Raw genomic sequence first — 15,338 nt, 5'->3', positions numbered from 1 at the left:
GATTTTTGGGGCAAATTGAAAGAAATTTTTTTAAAAAAAAATTATTTGACTTCTATTAGACTCCAAATTGTAGTAATGCATCTGAAGATAAAAATTTGGAATCAAAGGGCCTAGATGGGCTTGGACCCTTGGAAGATTCCACGTAAAGATTTCTGAGGAAAAAAAGAGGAAAACACTTTTTATATTTTTGGAAACATCATAGCACATACCATGAACTAATGCATATCGAACCAAGTATGAGTATTTGGCATGAACACTGCCAGAGGAATGATACAGTTGAATTTGAACTCTTTCACATAATTCAAAAAGGATTTTTTTTTTTTTTTTTTGATTAAGTGCCAAAGCTGTAAGGACATGAAACATGGGAGACTTATGGATGGTATGTCTAAAAAAATATTTGGAAATAACGTACAGAAAAAACACTAACAAATAATCGATGTATAGTACAATCATATAATTCTGCTTACCAATGGGTTCGGGCAAACTCAGATGTCTACGAAGGCCATCAATCCCAGCAGCAATTATAGTAGCCAGCCCCAAGTGTGGATTTGCACACCCATCAAATGCTTTAATCTCAAAGTTGCTCACAACACCATTTGGAACCCCAGGTGGGCATGCGGTTCTCAGGGGTGCTTCTCTATTCTCTTTTCCCCAGCACTGGTATGCTCCACTCCACATATTGGGCACTATGCAATCATAACTACATTCCAATAACAGTTGAACAAGGAAATTACAGAAAACAAACTATATTATTTTCTGTTAATTTAATACACATCTATTTGAAGTTCAAAAACCCAACAACATACTAAAATTTTGATCCTTCAAACTGCATAAATTTGGAAGTGAAGAAATGGGCAAAAAGAATTTGCACAGAAGGGCATTATTTAAATTTAGCAAAAAGGGAGCATCGATTCAAGTCTGCAGGGAGACGTAGAAATGTAAGGATCTGTTTGTTTCAATTCCAATGATTAACTGGGAAAAAGTCTCTGCAGAATAGTGGCTCCCTGAAATTATTGTGAGATATCTGCTTTCTTCATGCAGAACAGAAAGCGATGGAAACATCACCTTGAAAGGTTTTCCTCAAGATCAATAGTACACCCATCAAATTTCCAAATATAACTGCATGCTTAAAAAATAATTCTATGTAGACAAGATATTTTAACAGAACTGGTAAAAAATCATACTTCTCTGTTAGTACCTAACTACCTATTCATATGGGTTCAACTCTGACACAAACTGAGATGCACATGAGATCCAGAACCAATATCATCTAATGCATACCTGGGGCAAACAAAAAAATAGAGAAAACAGTTAAGAGGCATAGCTTGAAGAAGAAAATTCTGCAGATGAGGAAATGAGTGAAGTTTAACCAATATCAGATCCTTGTCAAGGATCTTCACCTCTCCCCAAAGATGTTCCAGCCAACACAGAACAGGGAACATATATGGTCTGGTTCCCTTAACAAACATGAGTTAGATTAAAATTCATATCAAACGGATCGAGAAATACCTATAATCAAAATTCACATCAAAAGGATGAAGTAAACAAAAGTCAAACAGAATGAGTTAAATTAATTTTATTAATTCAACATTAAAACTAATTTTTGGCTACAATCTATATTAAAAACTCAATGCTACTTGAAGGATAGAGAAATACCTTGATAGAGAGTGAATTAACCAATCGATGTCTTCAAAGTAGCAAAAATCTACAAAAAATGAAGAAGAAGATGAAGAATCAACCTATAGAAAAACTGCATCCATGACAATGTGCAGGCCAATCAAACAAAAATGTGAACTACTTATTGTGTTATTTATAGATCTACAATATATATATATATATATATATATATGAACATATTTTCAAAATAACAAACAAACAGGTACAAACAGAAAGAGTCATATGAACATATTTTCATTCGAATTTTAGGTTGGTAGATAAGATTAGATATATGATGCGTAATTAGTACATCAAATAATTTAAATGAAATGAACATACAAAATGCCTCTGTTTATTAATGGATTCCAAGTATCATTGTCAATAATAGCTCCATTGAATTGACTAACTGATAGATGAAACTTGTTTATTAAAAAGTCAAAGACGTCATCAAATATAAATCTGTGTAGGAATTTGTCAACCCAATTTTAATTGCACACCATAAGGTGGAAAAGATGGTTAAGAAAGTTAAAACAATTGGGAAAAGAAAATCAGTACATGTAAATGTTAAAATGTAAAGAGAAGGGTTGATACTTGGTGGCCTTCTTTTACAAGAAGTCTTGACAAAAAACTGAGTCCCATCCATTATCAGGATTTTCATAAGATAATCATTAGATATTGAAATGCTAGAAACAACATATTCTAAATAATGATCATCATCCATCTAGAAAATACAATAAAGTCAATTAAAAATAAGATGAAAGTTGTGATATCCAACGCTGATGAAAATTCTCAAACAAGATTAAGGTCTATACTCGATAAAACGAGCCCGTAATTTATTCATCATTCTGAACAAATAGGATTTTGGCGTTAGTTAACTAAATCTCACATACTTACTTGGGGAAGGTAACAAATAAAAAAATGGGAATAAACATCACAGAGTAGAACTAGACAAAACCCCTTATGCATAACAACAAATGTTAACAGAGCCATGAATGATATGTATAATTCTAAAATTATTAAAAATTATAGGATGGCTAAAGAAGAACTTGACATAAACAAGGGAATTTATATTACGAATTGCTGAAGGTCACTAGAAACATTGACTGCAAACTTGAGAGTGACTAGAAACATTGGCTTGCTCACCCTTTTCTTCTATAGCTTCATCTTTAAAAAGCTTCTCAATCTAAACAATGACCCAAGCAAAAACATAAGCAAAAGGAAAAGAAAGAAAGAAAGGAGCAGATTTCTCATCATTCCATTCGATGTGTCATTGTCTAACATATCGCCATTAGAAACAAATAAAATAGACAAACTTTGAAACCCAAGTGCTACCACAATCAATATCTGAAACAAAGAGAAGGAAACACAAGATATTAAATCAAAAGGCAACAAGAGAACTTCACAGGATATTAAGTTTGTGGAAGTTAGGAATTTAGAGATTTATTAGTTTAATTTGCTATAAGTTGCTGGTAAATGTGAAGATTGCAAGTTTATTCAAGAAGTTATTTCTATCAGATAAAGCATTAAAAAATAAATAAATAAATTTAACTCCTTTTACTTTAGTCTCTTTCCTATCTTTTTTATTTCATTTTGCTTTCCCTCAATAAATTTAAGATCCAAACATGGCCTAAAGTCACTTTAAGGATTCTATAAACTATAAAAAGGCAAAGCACAATAAAGAAAATTCACAACTTTGAAATATTAGTCAAAGCACAGCAGAACATTTGCAAACTTAATTATATAAATATTTGAACAATGAAAAAAGATGCAAATTCAAGATGAACCTTAGGTAGAAGTACCTGTTTCTGAAGATTCAATAAAGTCAATATTTCTTTTCTCAACTCAAGATGCTCTGCACATACAGCTTTGGTAGAACCTTTGGTTTTAAATTAACCTATGAAAGGAAAGGGCATGATTGCTTATTAAGAAGCATTTTAATGGAAGACAATGTGTAAGAAGTGACACCATAAGATAGCAAATTCTGAAACATCATCCTTTCATGTTTAGAAACATCTAATGAAGAACAATATGTTTATTATTTCCTGAAAATTTAAAAACTATGTTAGGCTTTGGAGCAATAAGGAAACACAAAAAGGAGAAGTATCTGAAGCTTAAGTTACACAAAAAGGTGCACCTCAAGCAAGCCAACTTGAGCAACTCAAGTTATAACTCTCACTATAGTATAATAAGTGTAACACCAACAATTAAAGCAACTATGTGATTCATATCTATGGAACACACTCATTATTTTCATAGTATCATCATTAGGCATATTATCAAACACATGGTGAGCAAAATATAAAATTGTAGTAGCCCTATCAAACACCAACAAGATAGAAATCCATCAAGAAATAAGAAAGTAACAGATATACATATTATGAAGTTTCTGATATCAATCAGTCAATGAATGTGAAGTAAAAAAAAAATCATTCATCAAATCCATCAAGTCAAAAATTATAGAAAAATTCATATATAGAAACTTGAACAACAATCACAAAACACAAAAAGATACAAAAATTACAGAAATTAAGATCAGAAACGTCATATATAAAACTCTGATACAGAGTTTAGAAATCAGAGTTTCAGAGTTTTAAACTTCATAAATATCAATAATTTTAACAGTTTAGAGAGTACTGACCTAGGGTTTTCGATACCAGGTGAGAGAGAACTCGGAAGAGAAGTAAATCGGCAACTGAGATTCTTTTTCAATGAATCGATGATGAAATCTTCCATTGATTGAAGATTGCGATGTAGAAAATGATGAAGAGAAAGAAAAAAAGATGATCGGATCAATATTGTAAATCATATATATGTGTATATGCGGGGAGAGAGAGAGAGAGAGAGAAACGCACCAAAATTTGAAGAAGATTGAGAAAAAATGCCATGGATGCTTCCAATCTGTATTGGAGCTCTAGAGAGAGAGCAAACTCGTTGAAGAGAGAAAGAAAGTTGCAACTTTTTGATTGCTAGCAAATCCTGTTAGGGCTGAAGTGAGTCCCGATTTTTTAATGGTTAAAATGATTAAAATATTTGGTCACAAAATGTTTTTAATTGATAATGACAAAAATATTTAGTCTCTAAAAAGGTTAATAATATATTAGCAACCAAATTTATTAGTCTCAAAAAGTTATGTAAATATTAAGTGAGAATATTAATAGTCATTTTTATAATCTTATAAGTAAGTTATCATATATTTTAATTTGTCCCTAAAAGATTATTTTTAGCAACCAAATTCAATTAGTCCTTAAATATTAGTTCCTAAACGACTAATTTCTTGTAGTGGTGGTAGGGCAATTTTGGAGAAATCTTTGACAAACCTTCTGTAATACCCGGCTAAGCCTTGAAAACTCCGGACTTCGGTGACATTTGTCGGTCTAGGCTAGTTCACTACTGCTTCAATTTTCTGTGGATCAACTGAAATTCCATCTTTACTGATTACATGCCCAAAAACATAACATTGTCAAGCCAAAATTCACATTTAGTTAGCTTTGCATAAAGTTTCTGTTCTCTTAGGGTCTGCAAGGCAATTCTCAAATGATGTTCATGTTCCTCCATGCTTTTGGAGTAAATTAAAATGTCATCTATGAATACAACAATAAAGTCATCGAGGAACGGTTTAAAAATTCGATTCATAAGGTCCATAAATGCAGCAGGTGCATTGGTAACTCCGAAAGGCATAACTAAGAATTCATAATGTCCATACCTCGTTCGAAATGCAGTCTTTTCAATGTCCCCTGTCTTGACTTTTAACTGGTGCTATCCAGATCTAAGGTCAATTTTGGAGAACACTTGGGCACCCTGTAACTGGTCAAATAAATCATCAATACAAGGCAATGGATATTTATTTTTCACTATTACCTTGTTCAATTCACGGTAGTCAATGCAAAGTCTCAGTGAGACGTTTTTCTTTTTCACAAATAAGACTGGCGCGTCCCACGGTGAAGTACTGGGCCTGATGCACTTCTTATCTAACAGTTCTTGCAACTGAACTTTTAACTCCTTCAATTCAGTCGGTGTCATTCTGTAAGGAGCTTTAGATACTGGCTGCGTACCCGGAATCACATCAATGGTGAACTCAATCTCCCTATCAATCAAATCCCCTGGCAGATCATCTGGGAAAACATCTGGGAATTCTCTGGCTATAGGAATACTGTCCACATTAGTTTTATCATCAGTAGGTACAGTCAATACAGAACATAGATACCCTTTACACCCCTTTCTAATCAATTTAAAAGCTTTCATGGATGAAATCAGGTATGGGGGAGGTACTACTCCAACTCCGTTAAACACAGATTCAGGCAGTCCGGGTGGACGGAAAACAACTTGTTTTGTTACACAATCTATGGTAGCATCGTATTTTGTTAACCAGTCCATTCCCAATATCACATCAAAGTGATCAATATTCAGAGGCAATAAATCAATATACAGATGAACATCCCCAACAATAATTTCACATGCAGGATACATATAAGCACAAGTCATGGATCCCCCAACAGGTGAAGATACAGCTAACAGATAGTTCATGGGTTCCAATGGTCTATTCGATTTTCGCAAAAAAGCATGCGATACATATGAATGTGTAGACCCTGAATCAATCAAAACATACGCATTTTGAGCCTAAATTGAGAGTATACCTGACATGACGGTCTTGGTATTTTGTACGTCTCCCGGTACGAGTGCGAACACTCGGCCTTGCCTCATAGGCTCTTTCCCAGTAGCTTTGGGATTGGGTTTCGGTGGAGCAGTTGATGCTGCGGCGCTTGGTGCAGCTTTACTATTGCCCTGAGGAGTGGAAGAGAAATCTTTGACCATGTGGCCTACCTTGCCACACTTGTAACAAGCACCAGATATTTTATAACAAACCCCTTTATGCTTCTTACCACATTCAGAACAGGGCGGTATGGAACCACTTCCCTGACTGGAACTGGGTGTTGACCCTGTATTCTGCTTCTTATTCGATGAATTGCTTCTGCGTTTCTTGAACTTGAAGCCTCATCTTTTACCACGTCATTCAGACGCTGGTGTTTCAATTTGTTTTAGTGCCTCGATGTCCGACTCAGCCATTATTGCTCGGTCAAGAACATCCGCATACTTAAGCAATTTCAAACATTAATTCTGTCCAGTATTTCCACATTAAGGCCGCCTTCAAACTTCCTGGCCTTCTTGTAGTCAGTGTCAACCATGTGCGGTGCATATCTGGCGAGTTCAGTAAACTTTGACTCATACTCAGCCACGGACATGGTACCTTGTTTCAGTTGTTCAAATTCAGTCACCTTTCTGTCCCTGACACACTGTGGGAAGTATTTCTCAAAAAAGGCTCCCTTAAACTGAGCCCAAGTCATAACGGTGTCGGTGTCACGGACTAGCATCCACCACCTTCTAGCCTCTTCTTGTAAGGCGAACGTAGCCAGTAGCACTTTGTGTGCTTCAGAACACGGAAAGACTTCAAATAACTTTTCTGTTTCAAGCACCCACGCTTCGGCCTTTAAGGGTTCAAGGCCTCCCTAAAAGGATGGCGGTTTCATCTTACTGAACTTCTGTGTCAGAGCTATTATATCATCATTAATAGGTGGCTCTGGCTGTACTGGAGGAGGTGGGGACTGTTGGTTCTGTTGTTGCAGCCTTAAGGCCTCAGTCAACATTTCAAGTGTTCTCTCTAGCCTTGCCATTCTGGCCTCAGATGATTCAAATTTATCAGTAGTTCTTGCGTTATCCATTTCACTATAGACAATTATGGCAATTATAAACATAGGCAGTTGCATACTTAAACACATTAGCACATTAGCACAGATATTCATGTCTTGGCCACACACACTTATCAATGTTCATGCAATGCCCTATTTACTTTTCTAGGACATCCTATAGCTCATTTGGACACATGTGTGTGGTATAACTCGTGATTTAGTATCAATCTGATACCACTCTGTCACGACCCAAACCCACCCCTATGGGTTTAGCACCGTAACCAGCCAGTAATTCGAGATTACCGAAGGCCTGCTTAACAGTCAAACAGAAATACAGAGTACAGGGGCTGGCGGAAGCCAAAACAGTAATTAAAAGATGTCCAATGAGCAGTGACAATTTGTATGCAAAATACTTTTCATAACATATTCACATGGGATACAAAAGTAGTACATACATACATTATTTACAGGTATTCAGGTTAGGGACCGAGTCCCCACCATAACAGTACGGTAACAGTCTATACAGTGTTACAAAACTAGATACAAAGGGGGAAAACTAAAACACCCCGAAAAGCCCTAGTTTGAACAGATCTGGAACCTCGAAGTGAGGCACAAAGGTTGGCTTGACAAAACAAGGACTCAGCCTGACGCTTTAGCAACGGTCCAGTGCCTGAACACCTACATATATATATAAGCAGTGAGCTAAAGCCCAGTGAATAACATATGCGTAAAGAGGTTAAGAATAAATGTCCCTTCAGTATTGAAAACAGTCATTTATCAGTATATCAGTCATTCAGTTTGTGGCTCATAATTCATGCCATAACAGTCATTCAGAAACTATAATAGTCATATGTGGTACACCCAATAGCAAAACAGTACAGTAGGTCTTAACTGACCGAACAGTCAATGATGGCCATCATATCAGTAAACAATAGTGGTCCCAAACATAGGAACCAACAGAGATCTCTGTAACAGTAGTAGTAACAGTTCAGTAACAGTATATTGTTATGGATGCCACGAATATAGTTCACAAATAGGACAAACATTTATTCAGTAAACAGTGTCATTTCATAAAGTAGTATGGTCATTTGTTCAGAAAATAATCTCAATTGAACATATCTTTACAACATTGTTACTCACAAAGTTCTGGGCTATAGATAAGCTAGTATGTGTCCTCAGATGCCAACCCTACACAATTACAGAGTGAACACACACTAAGCTACACAGTTAGGAAATAATAACTTAATCCCTTTCTTGACTCGATGTGGTTCTACATCAATATCCTCATTAATATGCCTTAAACTAGGCCTAAGAATGCCTAGAATGGAATGAGGATGCAAAGATATACTTTAAAAACATTTTCAGAATTTTCAAAAAATAGAGGTCCCGCTCGAGCGTGGGTTTCCCCGCTTGAGCAGACATGCAAACAAAAGGCTCCGTTCGAGCTTAAACTTTCCTGCTTGAGCGGACTGCAAAAGTACTGGATGTGTGAAAATCACGCTCGATGGGCGCTCGACACCCGCTCGAGCGTGTGACACAAGTCCTCGCTCGACCGTGCAAAACCCCGCTCAAGCAGACTATAAACATAATAAAAGTGCTAGATACGCGAATTTCCCGCTCGATCGCCACTTACCCCGCTCGAGCGGGAGTCCAAAATCTGAAATTTCCAGATTTGAACCTCAAGCTCAAAATCAAGTTTCAATATACCAAATTCGATCCTTTTGGGCTAATTTTCTGGAAAACACTTTAAAACTCATAGTATAACATGATTCAAAGCTCAATTTGAAAAATCAAGGCCCAAAGGTGAGTCAATTAAACCCAATTTCAGACCAAACTTCAAGAACATACTTCAAATGTAACATGCATGTGTTCAATCAAATTCAAAGCTTCAATTACTTGCTCAACTGAGCTCAATTGCCTCAAAAACAAGATGAATTCATGGACTAAGCTCAAGATATGAACATGCATGTGGAATTTCATGAAGAACAACCTCAAAATGCAAGACCATGTACATGCATGCATGGATTAAGCTCCAATTCAACATTATTAGACTAAATCAAGACTTGATTCTTCCATAAATCAAGAACCATGCAAGAACTAACTTGAATAAATTAATGAGAGGTTGAATATCCTACCTTGGGTTCTCAATTACAACTCTAGAAGTTCAATTTGCCAATTATCTTCCAAAATCCCTAAGCCTCCAAGAAAATCAAGATGAAACCATGTTTTTCTCCTAGTTCTCTCTCTCTCTCTCTCTAGTCGGTTTTAGTGCAAGCAAATGGCTGAAGAAGTGTTGATTCTAAGTCTCAAAATATGATATGGAGTGGGCCACTAAGTGGCAAGGTTGTAAATAAGGCCAACTCTTGTAATTTATCAATATTTAATCTAATTTAATCATACCAAATCACATTTTGATTAAATATATCATAAAATCATATAAATCTTAATTAGCACAAAACATCAATCAATTTCAAACTCGGCCGCCGATAAGGCCTTTACTTTGCAGTTTATGGCATAAAACATGAACATATAATTTAACAGTCAACAGATAGAATTGCATTCAAACTAGCACAATCAATCAATCAGTTTAATAATTCAGTCAGTCAGCCAATTAACATGGTTAATCATAGATTAGCACTAATCAGTAGTGTTATCAGTAAGCAGTGGTGGGGGTTGTCACATCAAGGTTATTACAGATATAAATCAAGAGGACGTTTACAATCAAGGCCAGGCTACAGGAGAAAGTGTTATTACTGTAATCAGGAGGATCACCTCATCAAAGATTGTGCAAAGCTCAAAGAGGACAAGGCAAACAAGGAACAGGCAAGCTTATCAAATGTCGCTGCTGCAGTGAATGCTAAGGATGAGTATGCATTCACAGTTTTGTCAAGTATGACGAAACCTGATTGGATTTTAGATTCCGAAAGTACATACCATATATGCATGGACATGAGACTTTTTTCCACCTACCAAGTAAAGGATGGAGGTATTGTTCAAGTGGCTAACAACACTGTAAGTAAGATTGTTGGCATAGGAATAGTATGGCTCCGAATGGAAGATGGAAAAATTTTCACATTGGATGGAGTCCGGCATGTGTCAAGGCTGAAGAAGAATCTAATTTCCTTAAGTATGCTAGACTTGAAGGGTTACAGCTTCTCTTCTAGTAAAGGAAATCTCAAAGTTATCCATGGAGATATGGTGATGCTACATGGAGGGGAATCTGTACAGACTTGTTGAAGAGGTTGTGACAGAATGAGCTATTGTCACTTACCGAGCAAGAAATACAAGACACGCACCGAAAAGACATAGGGCTCAGCAGACATGGCAACCAAAGTGTACAAAAACGCATGGAGGCAGTTCGAAGGTGCACAAAACGAAGCCATTGCAGCCAATCTTGAAAAAAATCTCAGAGCAGAGAGACCATGACAGCAAAGCACATCCTAGGGAAGAAAAGAGTTTCTTTTTCTCCTAAATTAGAGACATATTGCGATCTCTCCAAGACTGCATGGAAGGGAGAGACACAATCACAAAGAGTTGCAAAGTAAGCTTTGCATGGCACCCTAGTGACAGGCCGTAGGCACTCCAACAGGGAGTGCTATTGTGGATAACCTCGCATGGGTTAAAGGGGTGATTTGTTGGATGTCACCCCATGTAAGGGGTGATTCTCTTCTCCATGTGAAGTCAGCTGCAGCATGTCGAGGAGTGCAGCTGCCAACCGACAAGTAATAAAGATGGACGGTACGAAAAATGAAGAAACAACTGGCCATGTACTGTGCCAGCCAAGCTCTCCACCATTCTCTTCAGTGCATAAATAGAGAGGCTGAGGGAAGAGTTTAGACAAGAGAGCAATACAAAAAAAAGGAAGAACACAAGTGATATACAAGAGTGTATATCTCTGTTAGAGTGAGAGAAAAGAACTAAAGAGTGTAAGGCAGTAGAGAGTGTGTGAGTTGAGTGAGAGTGTCTCATCCTCTGTATAATCTCTATTTGTTTTAGTGAAAATCTCTGATTCTCTCCGTGGATGTAGGCATTGAGGCCGAACCATGTAAATCTTGTGTCCATTATTATGTGTTTAATTTCTGGTAGTTCAAGTGGGTTTCCTTAAAGCACAACATTTCTTTCAAACTACAAGCTTCGTTAGCCAATTCCAGTGGAATTCAAAGTACACTAGCTTAAATTTCAATCTCAAAAGGATATAATTCAATACTAAATGTTCAATTTCGTTACTAAAAATATAACAATAATACTTTTGGTAATTAAAATATTATCTATAAAAAAGTTATTTCATTCCTAAATTTTTGTTTTTAAAATTTTGATTTATTATAGTTGCGTAGATAATAGTAATATAATTTTAATTTGGTAATTTAATGTTTATCATTAACGGCGTTAATATTATATTTTAGTGAAAATCACAGGAAGCTCTTCGGGATTATTATTGAAGTACAAGAAATGAAATATCAATTACTTTGCACTCACAGGAAGCTCTCCCCATCTACTTATTAATTGATATTTTTTCCTCTTACTTTGAAACTTTCTATAAAATTTATATTTAATCTTTATTATTATAATTATAATTTATTATGTTTCATTATAATACCTTATATGAGTCAAATTAAAGATAAAAAATTTGACTCAAATCACAATAGAATAAAGTAATAATCTCAAAGAGAGCCTTTAATGTATTGGATGGTGACAATAAATGAAAATCTTCTAAAAGTGGCCATAAATTATTCAATAAGTTATTGCCGTAAATTATAAGACCCACCATTTTTGTGTTAGAATTTTCAGAAATAAAGCATCAAGTGTCAACTTATAAATGGAATGAGATAAGCTTCTCTCCATACTTTATCTTTCTATACTCCTTTTATGGGGTTTAATTCGGACTCACATTAATGATCCGAATCATCTATCTCATAAATCTCGCTATGAAGGTTATCTCACTACAACAAAAAACAGATTCGGCAACTAATTTTGCCGACTAAACTAAATTTAGTCGCCAAAGGGTTACGTATTAGCTACTAAAAATTAGTTGGTCGCCAATGGTTCACACATTAGCTACCAAACAATATTTGGTCGCCAAATGTTCACTTATTAGCTACAAAAGTTTGTTGGTCGGTAAAAGTCCGATATTTCGCTACCAAAATAATCTGTAGTCGTAATTGTCTTCACTTTTTGGCGACTAACTAGGTTTTAGTCATTAAAAATATAATTTTCGGTGACTAAATATGATGTTCGTCGCAAAAAAATAAATTATAATTTGTTTAATTCGTATTTATTTAATTTTTGGCTACTAATTGTGTGTTAGTCGTGGAAATGATTGGGTTTGGGCGACTTTTTCAATTTTGGTCGCTAATGATTAATTATATACCGACTATAATTCGGTAGCCAAACGTGCCACAAAATTTTGGAGGGAATATTAGATTGTTCTTAAATTTATTAGCGACGAAAATTTATTTTGATTGGGAATAATTATTTGTTTGTTTGATTTTTATTGCCAAAGCAGTCCATTTTCCTCCCTCTTGCACTCCCGCGTCTGATTCTGCTCTGTCTCCATCGCCATCACTGCAAGGCTTGCTAGATCATCCCCCGAACTCCCTCCCAGGTATGTCCTCTCTCTCTCTCTCGCTCTCGCTCTCTCTCTATCTCTTTGTATCTCCCTCTCGAATTCTGGCTCCTTCTCATAGAGGCCTCTCGGTTTCCCTCTTTCTCTCTCTCGCTGTTTACACACACACACATACATAACACACAAATCATATATACACAACCTTGATTCCATATATACTCGATTATACACTGGTACACTCACGCCTCTGTCACTGGGTCTCACTCACACCTCTGCCCTCTTCTCTACAGCTTTGTCTCCATCGCCATCATCGCAAGGCTGTCTGGATCATCCCTCAAACTCCCTTCTAGGTATGTCCTCCATTTCGAATCTGTCTCTCCCTCTCTCTATATCTCCCTCTCGATTTCCCTCTCTTTGCCTCTGTCTCTATTTACACACACACACACACACATACATACATATATATATATATATATATGTGTGTGTGAAAACACAAAGAAATCAGTTAGGAAATGCTGAAAATTAGGGCATTGTTATTGAAATGTGATTGAAATTAAAACTTAGGGCAGTGCTTGGGGTGAATCAAGCAATTTGCTACAAAAACTAGGGCAATGTCTTGTATGGAGGTGTGTACTATTGTCAACATGACACTTCCATAAATAAATTTAAAAGTAAAAAAAAAAATCCCTATGAAGCTGTTACTTCATGTCCTCATTGCTCATGCTCTAATGAACAACATCTTCCTTAATCTCAATTACTGTATTTGTACATAAATCAATTTCAGAACTATACATAATTATCTTAGATAAATTCATAAAAAAATAAAATTTATCTTTATGAAAGAATTCTATTTCATTTTGTGATCGATTTCTTTATTCGGAAATTTTACAAAAAGAGGGGTCTGGTTTGGTAAACAACCAGCAAGTGTAAGGTACATCAAATTGGTTACATAATATAATACAAAGTCTACGTAGACAATATATATAGATATAGGGGCTTTCAATTCAATGTAAAAATTCAGTTGCAAAGTCATTGTCGGGTTAGATGAAAAGGATGAGTCCACTAAGGGACCATATTAATGTCGAAGCCTATAAGTAGTAGTAGTATGTATACCAATCTATGAATCAAGCAATTTGGAGTGTAAAGAGAGAGAGAGAGAGAGAGAGAGAGAGAGAGAATAATTTGAGACATTGAAAACAAAGTATCATAACCCAGGTCTACGACAAGCTTGGAGATCTACAAATACTGCATATATTCTAAAGATTTTGACGTATAAGAATGTTATTTATAGTCAGCTATATTTTACCACTTTAATTAGTTTGTGTTCATTTGATTGAACTTCAACCAATAATATGATGCAAACTTCTATATATACTTAAAACAACTTCAAACTTTACTCAAATTTCTACTTTACTTTAAGTACAAAGTTGAATAAAAACTATATATAAGACGAAGCACTACAATAGAAAAACAAAAACAAATAAAGAGAACTAGATAGGTTACATAAAGACGAAGTACATGCATTCTTTCTAAGGTTTCGTGGCCACTTATTCAAGCCCATTTTGCTCTATCAACATTGATTTTACTAAATACGTTAAATTTGTTAAAGCAGGGACGCACTAATGTTACCTTTTTCTTGTTTGTCATATGCTCGACAAAGTTTTGTACATGGTTATTCAGATTGCTATAGGCATCCATTTAGATTTTACAGAATTATAGATTCTTGGGCTGGACAGGCAGGCCATTATTATATTGCTGATGGGAAGATTATTTCCCTAACTTTGATAATCAAATTTAGGCAAAGTGTTGTTTCCTAAAGGAAGGCGCCCCAAGTGTATTGGAGGTTAGTGAGCCTACAGAACAGAGGCATAGTTTCTTGCATTATAATGCTCCTTTCAGTAGGTATGTCAGTGTCATATTGAAGTGTTTCCCTTGGTTATCTTGAGCAAATTGATGCATCTCAATAGGCCCTTGAATATGAGTTAAGTTCCCAAAGTTTCCATTACTTACATTTATAGATAAAAATATTATATTGTTTGCAAACTACAAATAAGACTCGGACCAGTTATTCAACCTAGCAAGAATGAAGAATCCTTGAATACCTCTTCTCCTTGGCCTTCTAACTATGCAACTCAAAATAGTTGAGACAGCGACGATAAAATGCTTATCATGTCATGCACACACACTGTTGAGAGCATGAAAATGGTTTTGATTCTTTTGATATATCATTCTATTATTGACCATATGGTTTCACTAGTACTAGTGCTCTACTAGTTATGTTATCTAGTGGTCCAAAATTATGGGTCATTTCTGAAATTAACTTCCATAATTACGCATTGTTTTAGAACAAATCGTGTCATAAAGTCCCACCGTAAAAGAGATTTATGTGACAAGTCAAACAGTGAATGAAGAACAACATTATCTATCTCAACTTT

At 35.6% G+C, this 15,338-nt stretch overlaps 2 long non-coding RNA genes across 2 annotated transcripts; both read right to left on the bottom strand.

Moving 5' to 3' along the window:
* Nucleotides 1-335: 335 nt before the first annotated feature.
* Nucleotides 336-1,648, bottom strand: LOC145792465 (uncharacterized). The gene is made up of 3 exons (XR_014331863.1): nt 1,371-1,648; nt 1,199-1,281; nt 336-700 (listed from the first exon to the last, which is right to left on the bottom strand). It is a non-coding gene; the product is annotated as an uncharacterized LOC145792465 (long non-coding RNA).
* A 680-nt stretch (nt 1,649-2,328) lies between these two features.
* Nucleotides 2,329-4,678, bottom strand: LOC145792464 (uncharacterized). Its single transcript, XR_014331862.1, has 3 exons — nt 4,295-4,678; nt 3,456-3,550; nt 2,329-3,000 (listed from the first exon to the last, which is right to left on the bottom strand). It is a non-coding gene; the product is annotated as an uncharacterized LOC145792464 (long non-coding RNA).
* Nucleotides 4,679-15,338: the final 10,660 nt, after the last annotated feature.

Source organism: Camellia sinensis, chromosome 6 (assembly GCF_055761805.1).
Source record: "Camellia sinensis isolate YWXY chromosome 6, ASM5576180v1, whole genome shotgun sequence".
Classification (NCBI taxonomy): domain Eukaryota; kingdom Viridiplantae; phylum Streptophyta; class Magnoliopsida; order Ericales; family Theaceae; genus Camellia; species Camellia sinensis.
The sequence above is the reverse complement of the archived record's forward strand: the minus strand, read 5'-3'. Positions and strand labels throughout refer to the sequence as shown.